Consider the following 21,710-nt stretch of genomic DNA (forward strand, 5'->3'; position numbering starts at 1 on the left):
TGCCAGTCAACTGCACCTGCAATTGCCTTTAATTTCTTAAAATTTGCTATCTTAAACTCGGGCACTTTCTCACAACTGGCCTTGACACTGTCTTCACTTAATTTAATGTTAAATGTAACTGTGCAATGATTACTTGTACTAAATTCTTCTCCTACAATAACATTACTCACTACATTTTCTGATGTAGCTAAGACAAGATCTAGGATGTTAGCTCCACGTGTTGGATAATTTACAAATTGATACAAAGAACTCTCTTGCAAATTTGTATATAGGTCTGACCCTGTGTCTGAGGATAGGGCTTCTCCCCGTTTTGGAACTGGTAAATTAGAGTCACCAAATATTACAGTGCTTTGCATACAAGATAGTTCGGCAATTTGATTGTAGATTTCATTATCGATGTTGAGTGGCTGGCCAGGTGGACAATAAATTAACCCAAGAATGATTTTATGACAATATTAATTTCTAAGCTGAATATATATAGTGTTGATGTTTTCAGTACATGACTTGGTAATTTGGACTGGATGAAATCCTGATTTAACATATAACAACACGCCGCGACCTGCTCGATTCTTCCTTTCACAACTGAAAATGTGATAGCCTGGTAAATTAAACTCAGCTAGAATATCTCTCTGCTCAGTATTTAGCCACGATTCTGTTACTCCAATTACATCATAATCTTCGGTAAAGGAAAGGGCCTCTAAATCAAAATTTATTACGTAGACTACGAGCATTTGCAAGGATTCCTTTAATATACTTTCCTTTCTGATGTGGGGAGCTTCATTGTTTATTGATTTATCAGCTCGTATGACATCTGCGTTTGCCTCCTGTGATGCTTGTTTTTTCTTCAGAAAAAACTTACATCATTAAGCAAACGACCGAGACGGGCAGAACCAACGGCATTGAAGTGTAGTCCATCGTTCGTAAACAGTGTACGCTGCTCGTAAAATTGGTTCCACGTGTCGATGAACTGAACTCCTTCCTGTAAGCAAAGTGACTTGACTCTGTTATTAATACTAAATGCTCTGCATTCCCTGCATTAATCCTTGGTAGTATGCCTGAAATTAAAATATGGTTAGTTTTCTCATTGTATCGTTGGATCATCTTACCGTACTTCTCCATCAGCTCCTCTGATCGGGTTCGCATGACGTCATTGGTACCTGTATGAATGATAACAAGGCTGTCATTTTCCGCATTCTCAAAAACGACATCTACAGCCTCTGTTACGTCATCTACTCCTGCACCTGGAATACAAAAATGCTTTCGTTTAGAGCGTGCCCAGCCGCAAAATTCCTCCAACTGACCACGGATGATGGAGTTCCCCACAACTCGTGCCTCATGGGGCTCTTCCTCTACTTCTGTGAGAATCTGAAACTTGTTGTATGTTGTTACTGGAATGATGCTTCTTTTCCTTGCAAGCCTTGCATCATTCCGCACTGGCTGGAACTCATTCTGTACGGTGCGGGGAGAAGTAACTACAGCAGGAGGAGGATGGTCAACCTGGACTGCAGTTGGCCTAGCAGTGACATTGTCCTCTGCAGTGTGTCCGACATTACTTGCAATGAATTCCTCCAGCACATCTACTTTTTGGGTCAGACTGTTAATTTTGTTCGTAGCCTCGGTCAGCTTGTCTTCCAGGCTCTGACGTAGTTTGCACATCCTGCAAACAAAGGTGTGGTCCGTATAACAGGGTCCGGTGAAACTACCAGAGCAGGTTACGCAAATGGTGTTCCGCGGCATTCTGAAATGAAAGGTAACTGCTAGGATTAATCAGAGAAAAAGAATCTGGTAATACTGATTAGTACCTGGAAGAGATATTGGAACAAGAATGAGTTATATACAAAACCTGCTAGAACAGTGATATTTTATGCAATGGTTACGGGTTTTACTGGTGGGATCTTGTTGCTGTTTAGATCTGTACTGGAATAACTACCTTACTGGTTATTTGTACACCTGTTACAAAGAATGGAAAGCTAACCGTTACCTGGAATGAAGAACTTTTTTACGTTCAAAGCCAAACATCTTTACGAAATTAAGTTCTCATATTGTATCGTAATAATAATAATAATAATAATAATAATAATAATAATAATAATAATAATAATAATAATCAGAGCAGAGAATGAATAAGAGGATGAGGAATAGGAATAGGAAGAGGGAAAGACGAAGAAGTGGAAGATGCCGGAAACAGAGAAGAAAAGATGTGAGGAAGGGATGGAGAACACGATAATGAAGAAGAGAAGGGAAGGAGGGAAGGAGAGACAGAGAAAGTAGTGGGGAGGGAGAAGTGAGGCAAAAAGGAGAGGTGGGATAGAAGAGATGAATAAGGAGGCACAACAAGCAAGAGATAGAGAGAAGTGGGAAACACAAAGGCAAAGACAAATAAATGAGGATGAAAAAGAGGAGAGAAATATGAAGAGGCGAGGAGGGAAAAGAGAGAGCAGAGAGACTGAACATGTATAAGGAGGGAGAGGAGAGAGGGGAGAAGAAGGAAGAAGGAAGCTTAGGAAGACAATAGGTAAAAGAAAGAATGGGTACGTGAGGTGGATAAGGAATAATATAAAATATCAAAATGTGGACAAAAAATTTGCAGAAACAAACAAATCTTTACTCTCTCTCTCTCTCTCTCTCTCTCTCTCTGGTAAAAATAAGTGTTTGTTTCATGGGACTGGATATGTTTGTTAAGGAATCTATAACCAATACCTTTATAATTCGACTGATGTATTTTTATTTTTTTTCTTTCTTCCTCTCTTCCTATTTTTCCCATTTTTCCTGTCACCTTTTATTACTACTCTTTCCTTTTCAGGTGGCTTTACTTTGAGTGACAATCCTACTTGTTTCCTGTAAGCCAGGAAACCATTTACAACGCTGGGTGGTAACCATATAACTAACCCACACATGTTGTTAACAAACGGGTTGGCGGTGCCTGTCCCTGTAAAACAAGAATATAATTCAAAGACAAATGGCCACCTATGGGATTATGGCATCTGGCTATAGACAGATAGATAGATAGATAGATAGATAGTATTGTTATATATTTAACGATTGCTATATCATTGTGTCCATTGATAATGCTGTAAACCTGCTTTATCACCTCTTATTTTATTTATTTATTTTTTTAGATAAACAAAATGTAGTTGTACTGATTTTTTTTTTTTTTTTAATAAAATGTAGTTCTCGTGTAGGCTCCTCGTGTAGTGCATTTCGCAATCTAGGTATGATTTTCCTCACTCTTTGTGTAATCTCTCGAGCGTCTCCATACGCGTATATATGTTACGAGACGAAAGCTGGAAGAAAAAAGTAACGCCACGCCAGGATTTTTGACTCATAATTTTGACCTTTGATCGACGTCCACCAAAATCAGTTAACGCCTCACACCCACACAGTGTACAGGCCGGTTTTTATTGACGTCTGATGAAGCATGTGTGAGATATATACTTAAAACAGACACATACGTACATACACGCAAAGACACACATACGTAGATACACACACAAAAAGATACACATATAGATACACACACAGAAAGATACACATACGTAGATACACACACAGAAACATACACATACGTAGATACACACACAGAAACATACACATACGTAGATACACACACAGAAACATACACATACGTAGATACACACACAGAAACACACATACGTAGATATACACACAGAAAGATACACATACGTAGATATACACACAGAAACATACACATACGTAGATACACACACAGAAACATACACATACGTAGATACATATACATATACAGAAAGACACACATATTTAGATACACATACATAGACACACACACGTAGATACACATACATAGACACTCATACGTAGATATACATACATAGACACACATACGTAGATGCACACACAGAAAGAAACACATACGTAGATATGCATACATATATACAAATACGTAGATACACACACAGAAAGACACACATACCTAGATACACATACAGAAAGACACACATACATAGATACACATATACAAAGAGACATACGTACATTCACATACAGACTCGATGACACAAACCATACCTTCACCGTCGGTAGTAAGAGGAAGAAAAGGAAAGAGGAAAAATGAGGAAGAAAAAGTGAGGGAAAATGGGGTACAGAAAGAATGAGGAGAAAATGAGGGAGAGAAAGAAAGAGGGGAAAATGAGGGAGAGAAAGAATGAGGAGAAAATGAGTGAGAGAAAGAAAGAGGGGAAAGTGAGGGAGAGAAAGAATGAGGAGAAAATGAGGGAGAGAAAGAAAGAGGGGAAAATGAGGAAAGGAAAAAGGAAAAATGAAGGAGAGAAAGAAAGAGGACAAATGAAGGAGACAGATAAAGTGAAAAATCTATCTATCTATCTATTGCCAGACGCCTTAATAACGAGGTGTATAAAGAGGTAGATGGTGTGGCTATGGGCTCGCCTCTGGGTCCGACTATGGCTAAAGTTTTTCTCTGCTTTTGGGTGAAGAAATTTCAAGATAATTGACCCGCAAACTTTAAAGCCATCCTTTATCGTAGATATGTGGATGACACTCTACTTATATTTCAAGATGAAACCCATGACCCACTTTTTTTTTAACTACCTAAATAAAGAATATAAGAACATAAAATTTACCATTGAATGTGAAGTTAACTGTAAACTCCCTTTTCTTGATTTACTAATACAGAAGTTAAATGTCACTCTGGTTATGTCTGTATATCGCAAGCCTACTTTCTCCGGTTTGGGTACTAGCTTTTTTAATTACTGTCCATTTATTTTTAAGGTGAATGCAATTAGAACACTTGTATAGAGCTTATAACCTAACTACAACCTAGAACCTATTCCATAAGGTCACATTTTTGAGGAATTTCTTTGCTAACAATGGTTTCAGCACTGCTTTATTTTTTTTTTAACTGTGCTAGAAAATTCTTAGCCAAAATTTACAGTCCAAAACAACCCGTATGCACAGTGAGTATGGAGGAAATGTTTCTGTATCTACCTTTCCTTGGTACTGTATCAGAAAAGATAGAGAGGGCACAGAAATAAAACTTTTCTTTTTTCTATCCTCAAATAAAGTTCCGATATGTTCATAAGAATGATCTTATGATTCTATCATTTTTTCATTACTAAGACCGACTACCGACTGCCCTCCGCTCGTCAGTCGTTTATGAATATAAGTGCCTTAGTTGCCATGCAGGGTATATTGGAAGCACAATACGAGCTTTCAAGCTAAGGGTTGACGAGCATAGAGGTCAGTCGAGCAGGTCAGGGGCCGGACGCACTAACGCAGTTACGGTCCCGTAACTCGCTACGGGCGGGGGAAAAGGGAGCGGCGAAGGTCTCCCTGTGAGCGACCCTCCTCACTCAGCGGTAAGGGAACATTGATATATTTGTAATACTTATGTTGATCCAAAGAATTTCTGTATAATAGACACATGTACCAGTAAGAATCTAAGAATACTAGAATCCATTCATATTTATAAACGAGAACCCGCCCTAAACAATTGTCTGTCTGCTGTTCCTCTGAATATATTGTGCAATTAAGTCCCCCTTTAATTTAACACTACGTTTTCTCTTTGATTTAAGTGTGATCAGCTCATGCTCAAATAGTTCTTTTAGGATTTTAAATACCTTGCGGGTCTTACATATATATATATATATATATATATATATATATATATATATATATATATATATATATATATATATATATAGATATATATATATATATATATATATATATATATATATATTTTAGATCCACTGAAGATGACATAGATTAATATCTCGAAACGTCTGGACATAATAAATATGCTGTTCGTTGCAACACTGGTATTGCTTTTCCTGTATAAGATGCGGTTCCCTCAGAGCAAGCCTGTCTCAATAATTCTTCGCAGTAGGTATGGACCCTCTTCACTTCACGGGTTCCGAAAGTACGAACGGCTGTCAACCCAGCTGGAAAAAAGAAACCTTGACCTGCATTTTCTTTTATGTTGAACCGAACTTCCTTAGGTTCAAGCTGTACTGGAAAACTCTTTGTAACTCAGAGCTGTATAAATCTTGGCAAGGTAAGTTACTTAACATTGAAATAAGAACTAAGGAAAAAGAAAGTAGGGACCTTAAAGTTTCACTTAGTCAGTCATGTAAATGCTTAACCTTCATTGTTTCATGTTTAGACATCTCCTGTTTAAAGCATTTTGTTAAGAGAAAAGTAAATAGAGTAGGTACAAATATTGGCAAGGTTCATGGAAAGAAATTACTTCGGCTTGGGGCTAAATCTGAGCTAAAATCATGTGATCCTCAAAAGTTATATTCAATTACTCAAATGTAGAATTATCCAGTCGTGAGTCCTTTTTGTTATCTTTCGGTTTAGAATTTAACCTACCTGTGTTTCGGCCTAACTTTTATAAGTACTTCACTGCTTTTGAGAGTATGATACAAACACTTAGAGGATGTAAGCTCACTGAAGGGTATAGCTTCAATTCAGTTATTCAGTGTGTTCGCAATATAGCATGTAAAGAATACTATGGGTTTAAAAGTTCTAAAGTATATTCACCTATTCTCACAAAGAAAGATTTTAGCATTTTGAAAGACTTGGGTAAAAATGAGGAGTTGGTTGTCTGTCGTCCAGATAAAAGAAGAGGCGTTGTGCTACTCAATAAAGTTGATTACATAGCGAAAATTCATGATATTTTCAAGGACTCCACTACGTTCATTAAAGTCATTCAGGCCGATTTAATAAAACTGAAAACGAAAATAGAGGATAAAGTAAATAGGTTATTAAAATCTATGGTTATAAACGGAAAGAACGTATGTAATGATTTAATTACAAACTTGAGTTCAAGCAGACATTTACCAAAAAGAAAAACAAAAAGGAAATAGTATTATCCAGAGAGTACTGCTATATTCCAACTATATCGAAATTTGACAACTTTCGTGTTTGCTGCGGATTTTGGAAGACTGCCATCTTGAATTTTGAGTATCATATGTGTAATATCAAATCAGTAATGGTACTTTCGTGTTGGCAGTGCCTGAAAACCTCATAATGAGCATACAAACCATGCAGTCACGATGTTTCCGTCAAAAGATACACGACTTTTTTGTTTAGGGAGGGTCCGGATAGTGACCATCTTGGATTTCAGGTACTACACAGGGTCACATTGATTTCCTATAGGCACCATCGTGTCGGCAGTGCCTGAAAACCCCATTATAGGATGCCAGGTACTACATTTCTATTAGAAATTGTAAGCCTTTATAGTCCTGAAAGACCCCGTTGGCAGCCATTTTGAAAACCGTCATTTTCTCACTGATGCTATGATTCTAGCAATTCCACCTAATACCGTTTTCAAGCTGGCGGTATCCTATACTCAAATCACCAGTCAAAGTCTCTTCCCAAAAAGATGTATACGGGTCTCTACTACAGAGACTAGACTAATTAGGAATAGGACAGACTTGTCGTATAGGAGGTATTAGCCTTCTGTGATCCTCTCACTGCTATAAAGCTCTCTTAATATCTTCAGTACAGTGACTTCATTGTCATTTAATTACTCCTTAACTCAGATCTTTTTAAACGAACTTGGGAGAAATTTTTGGAAATGGATAGTTTAGTATAGGCTTTACTGAATCCCGTTATTACGAGGACGCCCACTTAAACTTAGTAGGTAGCAGCGACAGTAAACTACTAAAGCTTACAATGATAGGCCTGATTCTTCCAATGCTCTATCATTCCGTCCAAGTAGGGTTAATGGTAACATAATAAACTTTCGGGCTCACGGGATTAATTGTAAGTTGAGTGAAATCAAGTTTATAGGGAATGGAGACTGAGGAAGAGATGGAGGGATGGGGGTGGAAACGAACAATATAGACGAGGGGTGAGTTGGGGAGACTGCAGCATGACGGTAGAAGATAGGGTGACATAGATGCGATTCGGTTGTCCCTACCCCGTACGAAATTTTTGTAATGAACTAAACAGAGTTTTCCGATCATGAGGGAATTCACTAAACATTTCGTTACATATTGACAAAGTTTTGAGAGTAAAAGAACTATTTACCACAGCTGTTAATTTTTTCTGTCTGTCTGTCTGTCTGTCTGTCTGTCTGTCTGTCTCTCTCTCTCTCTCTCTCTCTCTCTCTCTCTCTCTCTCTCTCTCTCTCTCTCTCTCTCTCTCTCTCTCTCTCTCTCCACACACACACACACACACACACACACACACACACACACACACACACACACACACACACACGCAGATGTACAGCTGTTCAGGGACAGACTAATAATTACGGCGGTAACTCTGTTTTTGCCAGATGTCGACTGTGGTTTGAATAGTGATGTGGATGGTTGATGGTGTGGATATTTGATGGTGTGAATAGTGATGTGGATGGTTGATGGTGTGGATATTTGATGGTGTGAATAGTGATGTGGATGGTTGATGGTGTGGATATTTGGTGGTGTGAAAAGTGATGAGGATGGCTGATGGTGTGGATATTTAATGCTGTGAATAGTGATGTGGATGGTTGATGGTGTGGATATTTAATGCTGTGAATAGTGATGTGGATGGTTGATGGTGTGGATATTTGTTGGTGTGAATAGTGATGTGGATGGTTGATGGTGTGGATATTTGGTGGTGTGAATAGTGATGTGGATGGTTGATGGTGTGGATATTTGATGGTGTGAATAGTGATGTGGATGGTTGATGGTGTGGATATTGAATGCTGTGAATAGTGATGTGGATGGTTGATGGTGTGGATATTTGGTGGTGTGAATAGTGATGTGGATGGTTGATGGTGTGGATATTTGTTGGTGTGAATAGTGATGTGGATGGTTGATGGTGTGGATATTTGTTGGTGTGAATAGTGATGTGGATAATTGATGGTGTGGATATTTGGTGGTGTGAATAGTGATGTGGGTTGTTGATGGTATGGATATTTGGTGGTACAAAGGAGTACAAAGGAAAACAAACAGCAACAGATCTTATGGTCTTTCGAGGCTGTTTCGTACAGAGTAGACTATGACTACAAGATCTAACTCTACATGCTGAAGGATAAGGATAGTAAAGCAAGAAGGCTCCCCCCGCCTCCAAACAATCCAGCCAAAACTGGCAAGAAAAAGTGAGAAAAACCACCACGCAGCATGCAAAAACTGACATGGAAATTTCATAGGAAAGACTGAAAAGGAAATATCTATAAGCTACCACTATGAATAACCTGAAAGAGAAAGTAGTAAAGCACAATGAGTAATCTAATAAATAAATAACTAATGCATGTCACTGTACGGGTACACTGAGTTGACCGGGTGTCTGCGGACACAGTATGGAAATTGCACAGTGAACAGTGTGGATATTCAGGGGTGGTGTGACAGCCTTGCCTGGCGCTATTAGGCAGCAGTCAATCAGGCCCCAGCTTCATTCATTCCACTGAGACTAGGAACTTTCCCATGCGGGACAAGCAAACAAGTCACCTCCTGAAGCAGTGATTCCTGGTTCATTAAAAAAATCTCGATGGTGGCCACGTAACTAACAGGGACCCTCAGTGATCCATAGCCCATCACAGGTCAAAAGTATGAGTAGTGACCGTTAACTCAGGGCTAACTGTGCATATACTATATTTGCATTTAATAAATTGATCCAGGCTCTAAAAAACTAAAATAATATAAAACAGAAAATTATACATACAAAAGTGTTTTATTCAGGAGTAAACATATTAAACTGTGGGTTGGATGCCAAATGCTTATCCAGGCGACCTTTAGTGGTTTATACTGCATTACAATCTATTACGTTGGAGGGTAATTTATTCCATATATTTACAACTCTATTGAAGAAGAAATGCTTAGCTTCATGCGACTGGAATCGTTTGCCAATTATTTTATGCCCATTGCCTCTAGTGTAGTTCGAGTGATCAACTGTGAAGTATTTATCGACAGCCATGTTATCATGTCCTTTGAATATCTTGAATACTTGAATTAAATCTCCTCGTATCCTCCGTTTTGTTAGGGTAAAGAGATTCAGGGCTTCTAAACGTTCCTCATACGGTTTATTTCTCAATCTAGGTATCATCTTTGTCATCCTTCGCTGCACTCTTTCAAGCTTTTCCATATCCTTTTTATAATACGGTGACCAAAACTGAACGCAATACTCCAAGTGCGGGCGTACTAAGGAATTATATAAAGTAAGGACGATATTATCGGATTTATATTCAAATGCTCTGCCTATGAACCCAATCAATTTGTTGGCTTTTTCAACAGCTTCTGTACATTGTTTGCTTGGTTTCAAATCATTTGTTATTATAACTCTTAAGTCTTCTTCATGGTTTACCCTATCAAGCTGGACATTATTCATGCTGTAACTTGCTTTTACATTTTTATTGCCAATGTTTAACACTTTCCATTTATTAATATTGATATCCATTTGCTAGACTTGGGCCCAGTTAAAAAGTTGATCAAGATCCCTGAATTGCCTGCCTCGGCAATGTTGTATCTGCTCTGTTACCTATTTTAGTATCATTGGCAAATTTTGAAATATTACAACCTAATCTTTCAGCAATATCATTTACGTATATTAAGAAAAAATAGGACCTAACACTGAACCCTGCGGCACTCCACTTGTAACGTTTATCCAGTCTGACTCTTTTCCATTTATTAACACTCTTTGTTTTCGTCCGGTGAGCCAATCTTCTACCCACCTGAGAACATTGCCTCTGAAACCACGTGCCTTTAGCTTCTGAAGGAGTCTTTTGTGTGGAACTTTGTCAAAAGCCTTTTGAAAATCAAAGGTAGACCACATCAACAGATTTAGTCTCGTCATACATGTTCAGTATATCACTAAAAAGGTCCAGCAGATTCGTGAGGCAAGAGCGATTATTACGAAAACCATGTTGAGAATCTTTTATGAGATTGTTTGTTTCTAAGTGTTTTACAAACTTGTCTCTGATAATAGTTTCAAACAATTTGCAAACCACTGATGTTAAACTAATTGGGCGGTAGTTTTCTCGTTGGGCTCTGTTGCCCTTTTTGAATATTGAGGTTACGTTAGCAAGCTTCCATTCCTGTGGCATCTCACTGCTCTTAAGTGATTAGCTAAAAAGTTCAGCTAAAGGCTTTGATATTTCATTCTGTAGTTCCTTCAATACACGTGGTGATATTTTGTCCGGTCCTTGTGATTTATTCTCTTTTAATCTGTTTATTGGAAGCAGTACGTCGCAATCGCTGACTGTCATGTCAGTGATTATGTTGCCCTCTTCTATAGGAATTGGGGAAACAGTAAGAATTGTATGTATATTTTCTGTTGTAAATACTGACGTGAAGAAATTATTAAGAATTTTCGCCATCATAGTTTCATCATAAGTGTGCTCTCCGATATCTGTGATTAAGGGACCGATTGATGAAGTTATTACCTTTTTGCTTCTTATGAAACCGAAAAATTCTTTGGGATTTGATTTACTGATACTTGCAATATGTATCTCAAGGTTTTTCTTACTGCATTTAATTAATTTTTTGGCATTTCGTCGAAGGGCATCATATTCATTTTTATCACTTTGACTCTTTGTGGTATTATAAATCTTATATGCAAGATTTTTTGCTTCTAAACAGTGTTTAATGTTGGAGTTTCACCATTTGGGTTTAGAAATTTTTTGTGGGCCTTCTGTTGCGCATAGGAAAACATAGTTTGATGGCACTGTTGAAAGTTTCTGTAAAGTAACTCCACGCGTCACTGATATCTAAAGTTTCGACAATGGGATGCCAGTCAACTGCACCTGCAATTGCCTTTAACTTCTTAAAATTTGCTCTCTTAAAGTCGGGCACTTTCTCACAACTGGCCTTGACACTGTCTTCACTGTATTTAATGTTAAATGTAACTATGCGATGATCACTTGTACTAAATTCTTCTCCTACAATAACATTACTCACTACATTTTCTGATGTAGCCAAGACAAGATCTAGGATGTTAGCTCCACATGTTGGATAATTTACAAATTGATACAAAGAACTTTCTTGCAAATTTGTATATAGGTCTGACCCTGTGTGTGAGGATAGGGCATCTCCCCATTTTGGAACTGGTAAATTAGAGTCACCAAATATTACAGTGCTTTGCATACAAGATAGTTCGGCAATTTGATTGTAGATTTCATTATTGCTGTTGAGTGGCTGGCCAGGTGGACAATAAATTAACCCAAGAGTGATTTTATGACAATATTAATTTCTAAGCTGAATATATATAGTGTTGATGTTTTCAGTACATGACTTGGTAATTTCGACTGAATGAAATCCTGATTTAACATATAACAACACACCGCCCCTTGCTCGATTCTTCCTTTCACAACTGAAAATGTGATAGCCTGCTAAATTAAACTCAGCTAGAAAATCTCTCTGCTCAGTATTTAGCCATGATTCTGTTACTCCAATTTCATCATAATCTTCGGTAAAGGAAAGGGCCTCTAAATCAAAATTTATTACGTAGACTACGAGCATTTGCAAGGATTGCTTTAATGTGCTTTCCTTTCTGATGTGAGGAGCTTCCATTATTTATTGATTTATCAGATCGTATGACTTCTGCGTTTGCCTCCCGTGATGCTTGTTTTTTCTCCAGAAAAAACTTACATCATTAAGCAAACGACCGAGATGGGCAGAACCAACGGCATTCAAGTGTAATCCATCGTTCGTAAACAGTGTACGCTGCTCGTAAAATTGGTTCTACTTGTCGATGAACTGAACTCCTACCTGTAAGCAAAGTGACTTGACTCTGTTATTAATACTAAATGCTCTGCTGAAGAAGGCATTCCCTGCATTAATCCTTGGTAGTATGCCTGAAATTAAAATATGGTTAGTTTTCTCCTTGTAGCGTCGGATCATCTTCCTGTACTTCTCCATCAGCTCCTCTGATCGGGTTCGCATGACGTCATTGGTACCTGTATGAATGATAACAAGGCTGTCATTTTCCGCATTCTCAAAAACGTCATCCACAGCCTCTGTTACGTCATCTACTCCTGCACCTGGAATACAAAAATGTTTTCGTTTAGAGCATGCCTGGCCACAAAATTCCACCAACTGACCACGGATGATGGAGTCCCCCACAACCCGTGCCTCATGGGGCTCTTCCTCTACTTCTGTGAGAATCTGAAACTTGTTGTATGTTGTTACTGGAATGATGCTTCTTTTCCTTGCAAGCCTTGCACCATTCCGCACTGGCTGGAACTCATTCTGTACGGTGGGGGGAGAAGTAACTACAGCAGGAGGAGGATGGTCAACCTGGACTGCAGTTGGCCTAGCAGTGACATTGTCCTCTGCAGTGTGTCCGACATTACTCGCAATGAATTCCTCCAGCACATCTACTTTTCGGGTCAGACTGTTAATTTTGTTCGTAGCCTCGGTCAGCTTGTCTTCCAGGCTCTGACTTAGTTTGCACATGCTGCAAACAAAGGTGTGGTCCGTATAAAAGGATCCTGTGAAACTACCGGAGCAGGTTACGCATATGATGTTCCGCGGCATTCTTAAAAGCAAGGTAACTGCGATTATTAATCAGAGAAAAAGAATCTGGTAATACTGTCAGAGATATTGGAACAAGAATAAGTTATATACAAAATCTGCTAGAAGAGTACTAATTTATGGAGTGGTTACGGGTTTTACTGGTGGGGTCTTGTAGCTGTTTAGAACTGTACAGGAATAGCTACTTTACTGGTTATTAGTACACCTGTTACAAAGAATGGAAAGCAAACCGTTACCTTTAATGAAGAACTTTTTTACGTTCAAAGCCAAACATCTTTACGAAATTAAGTTCTCATATCGTATCGTAATAATAATAATAATAATAATAATAATAATAATCATCATCTCGTCCTGTCTCGGCTACCTCCCTTTCCTTGGGGGAAGCAGCCTAGGTATATAGATAGACAGATCATCATCATCATCATGAGCAGCAGCAGCAGAGCAGAGAATGAATAAGAGGAGGCGGAAGATGAATAGGAAGAGGGAAAGACGAAACAGTGGAAGATACCGGAAACAGAGAAGAAAAGATATGAGGAAGGGATGGAGAATACGATAATGAAGAGGAGAAGGGAAGGCGGGAAGGAGAGACAGAGAAAGTAGTGGGCAGGGAGAAGTGAGGCAAAAAGGAGAGGTGGGATAGAAGAGATGAATAAGGAGGCACAAGAAGCGAGAGAGAGAGAGAAGTGGGAAACACAAAGGCAAAGACAAATAAATGAGGATGAAAAAGAAGAGAGAAATATGAAGAGGCGGGGAGAGAAAAGAGAGAGCAGAGAGAATGAACATGAATAAGGAGGGAGAGGAGAGAGAGGAGAAGAAGGAAGAAGGAAGCTTAGGAAGACAATAGGTAAAAGAAAGAATGGGTACGTGAGGTGGATAAGGAATAATATAAAATATCAAAATGTGGACAAAAAATTTGCAGAAACAAACAAATCTTTACTCTCTCTCTCTCTCTCTCTCTCTCTCTCTCTCTCTCTCTCTCTCTCTCTCTCTCTGGTAAAAATAAGTGTTTGTTTCATGGGACTGGATATGTTTGTTAAGGAATCTATAACCAATACCTTTATAATTCGACTGCTGTATTGTTATTTTTTTTCTTTCTTCCTCTCTTCCTATTTTTCCCATTTTTCCTGTCACCTTTTAATACTACTCTTTCCTTTTCAGGTGGCTTTACTTTGAGTGACAATCCTACTTGTTTCCTGTAAGCCAGGAAACCATTTACAACGCTGGGTGGTAACCATATAACTAACCCACACATGTTGTTAACAAACGGGTTGGCGGTGCCTCTCCCTGCAAAACAAGTATATAACTCAAAGACAAACGGCCACCTACGGGATTATGGCGTCTGGCTATAGACAGATAGATAGACAGATAAATAGATAGGTATTATTGTTATATATATTACGACAGCTATATCATTGTGTCCATTGATAATGCTGTAAACCTGCTTTATCACCTATTATTTTATTTATTTATTTTTTTAGATAAACAAGATGTAGTTGTACTGATTTTTTTTTTTTTTTTAATAAAATGTAGTTCTCGTGTAGGCTCCTCGTGTAGTGCATTTCGCAATCTAGGTATGATTTTCCTCACTCTTTGTGTAATCTCTCGAGCGTCTCCATTCGCGTATATATGTTACGAGACGAAAGCTGGAAGAAAAAAGTAACGCCACGCCAGGATTTTTGACTCATAATTTTGACCTTTGATCGACGTCCACCAAAATCAGTTAACGCCTCACACCCACACAGTGTACAGGCCGGTTTTTATTGACGTCTGATGAAGCATGTGTGAGATATATAGTTAAAACAGACACATACGTACATACACGCAAAGACACACATATGTAGATACACACACAGAAAGATACACATATAGATACACACACAGAAAGATACACATATAGATACACACACAGAAAGATACACATATATAGATACACACACAGAAAGATACACATATATAGATACACACACAGAAAGATACACATATATAGATACACACACAGAAAGATACACATACGTAGATACACACATAGAAAGACACACATACGTAGATACACATACAGAAAGACACACATACATAGATACACATACAGAAAGACACACATACATAGATACACATACAGAAAGACACACATACATAGATACACATACAGAAAGACACACATACATAGATACACATACAGAAAGACACACATACATAGATACACATACAGAAAGACACACATACATAGATACACATACATAGACACACATACATAGATACACATACAGAAAGACACACATACGTAGATACACATACTGAAAGACACACATACGTAGATACACATATAGAAAGACGCACATACATTTATACACATACAGAAAGACGCACATACATACATACACATATACAAAGAGACATACGTACATTCACAAACAGACTCGATGACACAAACCATACCTTCACCGTCGGTAGTAACAGGAAGAAAAGGAAAGAGGAAAAATGAGGAAGAAAAAGTGAGGGAAAATGGCGTATAGAAAGAATGAGGAGAAAATGAGGGAGAGAAAGAATGAGGAGAAAATGAGGAAGAGAAAGAATGAGGAGAAAATGAGGGAGAGAAAGAATGAGGAGAAAATGAGGAAGAGAAAGAATGAGGAGAAAATGAGGGAGAGAGAGAGAGAGAGAGAGAGAGAGAGAGAGAGAGAGAGAGAGAGAGAGAGAGAGAATGAGGAGAAAATGAGGGAGAGAAAGAGGGGAAAATAAGGGAGAGAAAGAATGAGGAGAAAATGAGGGAGAGAAAGAAAGAGGGAAAATGAGGAAAGGAAAAAGGAAAAATGAAGGAGAGAAAGAAAGAGGAAAAATGAAGGAGACAGATAAAGTGAAAAATCTATCTATCTATCTATTGCCAGACGCCTTAATAACGAGGTGTATAAAGAGGTAGATGGTGTGGCTATGGGCTCGCCTCTGGGTCCGACTATGGCTAAAGTTTTTCTCTGCTTTTGGGTGAAGAAATGGCAAGATAATTGACCTGCATACTTTAAACCCATCCTTTATCGTAGATATGTGGATGACACTCTACTTATATTTCAAGATGAAAGCCATGCTCCACTTTTTTTTAACTACCTAAATAAACAATATAAGAACATAAAATTTACCATAGAATGTGAAGTTAACGGTAAACTCCCTTTTCTTGATTTACTAATACAGAAGTTAAATGGCACTCTGGTTATGTCTGTATATCGCAAGCCTACTTTCTCCGGTTTGGGTACTACCTTTTTTAATTACTGTCCATTTATTTTTAAGGTGAATGCAATTAGAACACTTGTATAGAGCTTATAACCTAACTTCAACCTACAACCTATTCCATAAGGTCACATTTTTGAGGAATTTCTTTGCTAACAATGGTTTCAGCACTGCTTTATTTTTTTTTTTAACTGTGCTAGAAAATTCTTAGCCAAAATTTACAGTCCAAAACAACCCGTATGCACAGTGAGTATAGAGGAAATGTTTCCCTCTCTACCTTTCCTTGGTACTGTATCAGAAAAGATCGAGAGGGCACAGAAATAAAACTTTTCTTTTTTCTATCCTCAAATAAAGTTCCGATACGTTCATAAGAATGATCTTATGATTCTATCATTTTTTTATTACTAAGACCGACTACCGACTGCCCTCAGCTCATCAGTCGTTTATGAATATAAGTACCTTAGTTGCAATGCAGGGTATATTGGAAGCACAATACGAGCTTTCAAGCTAAGGGTTGACGAGCATAGAGGTCAGTTGAGCAGGTCAGGGGCCGGACGCACTAACGCAGTTACGGTCCGGTAACTCGCTACGGGCGGGGGAAAAGGGAGCGGCGTAGGTCTCCCTGTGAGCGACCCTCCTCACTCAGCGGTAAGGAAACATTCATATATTTGTAATACTTATGTTGATCCAAAGAATTTCTGTATAATAGACACATGTACCAGTAAGAATCTAAGAATACTAGAATCCATTCATGTTTATAAACGAGAACCCGCCCTAAACATTTGTCTGTCTGCTGTCCCTCTGAATATATGCAGTTAAGTCCCCCTTTAATTTAACACTACGTTTTCTCTTTGATTTAAGTGTGATCAGCTGATGCTCAAATAGTTCTTTTAGGATTTTAAATACCTTGGAGGTCTTACATATATATATATATATATATATATATATATATATATATATATATATATATATATATATATATATATATTTTAGATCCACTGAAGATGACATAGATGAATATCTCGAAACGTCTGGACATAATAAAATATGCTGTTCGTTGCAACACTGGTATTGCTTTTCCTGTATAAGATGCGGTTCCTTCAGAGCAAGCCTGTCTCATTAATTCTTCGCAGTAGGTATGGACCCCTCTTCACTTCACGGGTTCCGGAAGTACGAACGGCTGTCAACCCAGCTGGAAAAAAGAAACCTTGACCTTTATTTTCTTTTATGTTGAAAGACTTACAGTGTGTTTCCCAACTTCCTTAGGTTCAAGCTGTACTGGAAAACTCTTTGTAACTCAGAGCTGTATAAATCTTGGGAAGGTGAGTTACTTAATATTGAAATAAGAACTAAAGAAAAAGAAATTAGGGACCTTAAAGTTTCACTTAGTCAGTCGTGTAAATGATTGACCTCCATTGTTTCATGTTTAGACTTCTACTGTTTAAAGCATTTTGTTAAGCAAAAGTAAACAGAGTACGTACAAATATTGGCAAGGTTCGTTGAAAGAAATTACTTCGGCTTGGGGCTAAATCTGAGCTAAAATCATGTGATCCTCAAAAGTTATATTCAATTACTCAAATGTAGAATTATCCAGTCGTGAGTCCTTTTTGTTATCTTTCGGTTTAGAATTTAACCTACCTGTGTTTCGGCCTAACTTTTATAAATACTTCACTGCTTTTGAGAGTATGATACAAACACTTAGAGGATGTAAGCTCACTGAGGGATATAGCTTCAATTCAGTTATTCAGTGTGTTCACAATATAGCATGTAAAGAATAAGATGGGTTTAAAAGTTCTAAAGTATATTCACCTATTCTCACAAAGAAAGATTTTAGCATTTTGAAAGACTTGGGTAAAAATAAGGGGTTGGATGTCTGTCGTCCAGATAAAGAAGGAGGCGTTGTGCTACTCAATAAAGTTGATTTCATAGCGAAAATGCATGATATTTTCAAGGACTCCACTACGTTCATTAAAGTCATTCAGGCCGATTTAATAAAACTGAAAATGAAAATAGAGGATAAAGTAAATAGGTTATTAAAATCTATGGTTATAAACGGAAAGAACGTATGTAATGACTTCCTTCCAAAATTGAGTTCAAGCAGACATTGACCAAAAAAGAAAAACAAAAACGAAATAGTATTATCCAGAGAGTACTGCTATATTCCAGCTGTATCGATAATTTGACAACTTTCGTATTTGCTGCGGATTTTGGAAGACTGCCGTCTCTCATTTTGAGTATCATATGTGTAATATCAAATCAGTAATGGTACTTTCGTGTTGGCAGTGCCTGAAAACCTCATAATGAGCATACAAACCATGCAGTATTTCCATCAAAAGATACACGACTTTTTTGTTTGGGGAGGGTCCGGATGGTGACCATCTTGGATTTCGGGTACTACACAGGGTCACATTGATTTCCTATAGGCACCATCGTGTCGGCCATGCCTGAAAACCCCATTATAGGATCCCAGGTACTACATTTCTATTAGAAATTGTAAGCCTTTATAGACCTGAAAGACCCCGTTGGCAGCCATTTTGAAAACCGTCATTTTCTCACTTATGCTATGATTCTAGCAATTCCACCTAATACCGTTTTCAAGCTGGCGGTATCCTATACTCAAATCACCAGTCAAAGTCTCTTCCCAAGATGATGTATACGGGTCTCTACACCAGGGATTGGACTATTTAGGAATAGGACAGACTTGTCGTGTAGGAGGTATTAGCCTTCTGTGATCCTCTCACTGCTATAAAGCTCTCTTAATATCTTCAGTACAGTGACTTCATTGTCATCTAATTCCTCCTTCACTCAGATCTTTTTAACGAACTTAGGGGAAATTTTTGGAAATGGATAGGTTAGTATAGTCTTTACTGAATCCCGTTATTACTAGGACACCCACTTAAACTTAGTAGGTAGCAGTGACAGTAAACTACTAAAGCTTGCAATGATAGGCCTAATTCCTTCCAAGTAGGGTTAATGGTAGCATAATAAACTTTCGGGCTCCCGGGACTAATTCTAAGTTGAATGAAATCAAGTTTATGGGGAATGGAGACTGAGGAAGAGATGGAGGGATGGGGGTGGAAACGAACATGAGAGAGTGGGTGTGAGTTGGGGAGATAGCAGCCTGACGGCAGAAGATAGGGTGACATAGATGCGATTCGGTTGTCCCTACCCAGTACGAAATTTTTATAATGAACTAAACAGAGTTTTTCAATCATGAAGGAATTCACTAAACATTTCGTTACATCTTGACAAAGCTTCGAGACTAAAAGAACTATATACCACAGCTGATAATTTGTTCTCTGTCTGTCTGTCTGTCTGTCTGTCTGTCTGTCTGTCTCTCTCTCTGTCTCTCTCTCTCTCTCTCTCTCTCTCTCTTTCTCTTTCTCTCTCTCTCTCTCTCTCTCTCTCTCTCTCTCTCTCTCTCTCTCTCTCTCTCTCTCTCTCTCTCTCTCTCTCTCTCTCTCTCTCTCCACACACACACACACACACACACACACACACACACACACACGCACATGCACAGCTGTTCAGGGACAGACTAATAATTACGGCGGTAACTCTGTTTTTGCCAGATGTCGACTGTGGTTTGAATAGTGATGTGGATGGTTGATGGTGTGGATATTTGGTGGTGTGAATAGTGATGTGGATGGCTGATGGCATGGATATTTGATGGTGTGAATAGCGATGTGGATGGTTGATGGTGTGGTTATTTGGTGGTGTGAATAGTGATGTGGATGGTTGATGGTGTGGATATTTGGTGGTGTGAATAGTGATGTGGATGGTTGATGGTGTGGATATTTGGTGGTGTGAATAGTGATGTGGATGGTTGATGGTGTGGATATTTGGTGGTGTGAATAGTGATGTGGATGGTTGATGGTGTGGATATTTGGTGGTACAAAGGAGTACAAAGGTAAGCAAACAGCAAGAGACTTTATGGTCCTTTCGAGGCTGTTTGATACAGAGTAGACTATAACTACAAGATCTAACTCTACATGCTGAAGGATAAGGATAGTAAAGCAAAAAGGCTCCCCCCGCCTCCAAACCCTCCAGCCAAAACTGGCAAGAAAAAATGAGAAAAACCACCACGCAGCATGGAAAAACTGACATGGAAATTTCATAGGAAAGACTGAAAAGGAAAAGCTACATTCTATCATACAATATCTATAAGCTACCAGTATGAATAACCTGAAAGAGAAAGTAGTAAAGAACAATGAGTACTCTAATAAATAAATAACTAATGGATGTCACTGTACGGGTACGCTGAGTTGACCGGGTGTTTGCAGACACAGTGTGGAAATTGCACAGTGCATAGTGTGGATATTCAGGGGTGGTGTGGCAGCCTTGCCTGGCGCTATTAAGGCAGGCAGCAGTCAATCAGGCCCCAGCTTCATTCATTCCACTGAGACTAGGAACTTTCCCATGCGGGACAAGCAAACAAGTCACCTCCTGAATCAGTGACTCCTGGTACATTAAAAAAAGCCCGATGGTGGCCACGTAACTAACAGGGACCCTCTATGATCCACAGCCCATCACAGGTCAAAAGTATGAGTAGTGACCGTTAACTCAGGGCTATCTGTGCATATACTATATTTGCATTTAATAAACTGATCCAGGCTCTAAAAAACTAAAATAAAATAAAACAGAAAATTATACAGACAAAAGTGTTTTATTCAGGAGTAAACATATTAAGCTGGGGGTTGGATGCCAAATACTTATCCAGGCGACCTTTAAAGGTTTGTACTGTATTACAATCTACTACGTTGGAGGGCAATTTATTCCATATATTTACAAGTCTATTGAAGAAGAAATGCTTAGCTTCATGCGACTGGAATCGTTTGCCAATTATTTTATGCCCATTGCCTCTAGTGTAGTTCGAGTGATCAACTGTGAAGTATTTATCGACAGCCATGTTATCAAGTCCTTTGAATATCTTGAATACTTGAATTAAATCTCCTCGTATCCACCGTTTTGTTAGGGTATAGAGATTCAGATCTTCTAAACGTTCCTCATATGCTTTATTTCTCAATCAAG

This window comes from Coenobita brevimanus, chromosome 19 (assembly GCF_032717465.1).
Source record: "Coenobita brevimanus isolate Jiangsu-jjx chromosome 19, ASM3271746v2, whole genome shotgun sequence".
In the NCBI taxonomy this organism is placed as follows: Eukaryota; Metazoa; Arthropoda; class Malacostraca; order Decapoda; family Coenobitidae; genus Coenobita; species Coenobita brevimanus.